Source organism: Clupea harengus, chromosome 20, assembly GCF_900700415.2.
Source record: "Clupea harengus chromosome 20, Ch_v2.0.2, whole genome shotgun sequence".
Classification (NCBI taxonomy): domain Eukaryota; kingdom Metazoa; phylum Chordata; class Actinopteri; order Clupeiformes; family Clupeidae; genus Clupea; species Clupea harengus.
Window position 1 is genome coordinate 21,700,988 of NC_045171.1, and position 2,500 is coordinate 21,703,487.

The following is a 2,500-nucleotide window of genomic DNA, read 5'->3' on the forward strand; positions in this document are numbered from 1 at the left end:
ACACACAAACACTTACACACACACTTACACACAAACCTGTCAGCATTTCCTTCCCCTCTCCCTCGGATCTTTCCCTCACACACAGAGACACACACACACACAGACACATACACAGACACACACACACACACACCTTTCACAAGTTCACGTCCTGAAATCGCCAAAAGAGAAGAAAGCAGAGAGAGCTTTTGGCGAGGTCTCTAGCCAAGGCACACACACACAAACACACACACGCATAGGAAGAGAGAGTGTTTTGGAGAGGTCTCTAGCCAAGGCACAAACACACACATACACACACACACTCACAGACACACACACACGCAGACATTCCTCCTGGGCAACAATCAAATGACCAGAAGGCTCATCAGCGGAGCTCAATCAGCACACTCATTAGCAGTGAAGACTGTCTCCCACACACACACACACACACACACACACACACACACACACTCAGAGATAATCAGGGATAATCAGACATACTTTTCTCTCTCTCTCTCTCTCTCTAACACACACACACACAAGAGATACTCAAACATGCCCAGAGACAATCAGACACACTTCACATCTTTCTCTCTGTCTCTCTCTCTGTCACACACACACACACACACCGTCACATTAGCAGTGAGAGTTATCACAAACACACCCCAACACACACACACACACACACACACACACACACGTCACATCTGCTCTCAGTAAAGTGGGTTTCTATAAGAAATGATTTCTTCACTGATATTCCTGTAAGACAGAAAACCACAGACACACACATAATGGACTGGAGTGTGTAGAGGTCATTTATCATCTGAAAGAGGACAGTTTGGACAGGTAAGTGTGGTGTTGTCTGGGCAACCATTCTGGCATCTAGCCTAGAGCACCACGTTATTTCAGCTCATCAACCAGTGAAAAAGCGTCAACACCTCAGTGTGTGAGTGTGTGTGTGTGTGTGTGTGTGTGTGTTGGGGTGTGTTTGTGATAACTCTCACTGCTAATGCTAATTATTATATAGATTATGAATAAATGATGAAAGTACGTCCCTAACGCTACTGATCGGGGGTCATTCAGGTGAGTGTGTGTGCAGGCGTAATCAGGTGCTCTAATCACTCCAGGTGTTATTTGTCCTTTAGATGTGGGCTGCAGTGTGTGAGGCCACACACACACACACACACTCACAGAGGTCACAGACACACACACACACACACACTCACAGAGGCCACAGACACACACACACACACACACACACACACTCACAGAGGCCACAGACACACACACACACACACACACACACACAGAGGCCACAGACACACACACACACACACACACACACACTCACAGAGGCCACAGACACACACACACACACACACTCACAGAGGCCACAGACACACACACACACACACACTCACAGAGGCCACACACACACACACACACACACACACACACTCACAGAGGCCACAGACACACACACACAGACACACACTCACAGAGGCCACAGACACACACACACACACACACACACTCACAGAGGGCACAGACACAGACACACACACACACACACACACACACACACACACACACACACACACACTCACAGAGGGCACAGACACAAACTCACAGAGGCCACAGACACACACACACACACACTCATAGAGGCCACAGACATACACACACACACACTCACAGAGTCCACAGACACACACACACACACAGAGGCCACAGACATACACACACACACACTCACAGAGTCCACAGACACACACACACACAGAGGCCACAGACACACACACAGTCAGTTCACAGACACACACACACACTCACAGAGGCCACAGACACACACACACTCTAAGAGGCCACAGACACACACACACACTCACAGAGGCCACAGACACACACACACACTCACAGAGGCCACAGACACACACACACACTCACAGAGTTCACAGACACACACACACTCACAGAGTTCACAGACACACACACACTCACAGATGCCATGGCACATGCTTAGAGAGGCAACGGCACACACACTCAATGTAAAACAATTACAGCTACAAGCAGTGAGACAGATACTAATGACTCACACACTCAGCAATGCACGCACACACACACACACACACACACACACACACACACACACACACAATTTAGCTTTATTTCCCTGCATAAACGCATAAACACACACACACACACACACACACACACCCTCTGCAGTTGTAAGGACACACACGCAGTGCACTCAATCGATCCTGCGTGGGCAGATTAATGGAGTGGTTGAGGAGAGGAGGGACACAGGTTCAATGGCTGATGGATGACTTCATAGGCAGCCATTAGTGGCCTGTCACACCACATTCATCAATCACCTTCCCACTGCAGCAGCCAATCACAGCAGCGCTCATAACACATGCACCCAATCACAGCAGTGCTCATAACACATGCACCCAATCACAGCAGTGCTCATCACATATGCACCCAATCACAGCAGCTAATAAGAACCTGAGGCATTAGA

General features: G+C 48.6%; 1 protein-coding gene across 1 annotated transcript in view; it reads right to left on the reverse strand.

Moving 5' to 3' along the window:
* Positions 1-2,500, reverse strand: part of cep89 (centrosomal protein 89) — a 67,884-nt gene that overhangs the window by 39,419 nt on the left and 25,965 nt on the right. The gene's annotated exons all lie outside the window — the stretch shown is intronic.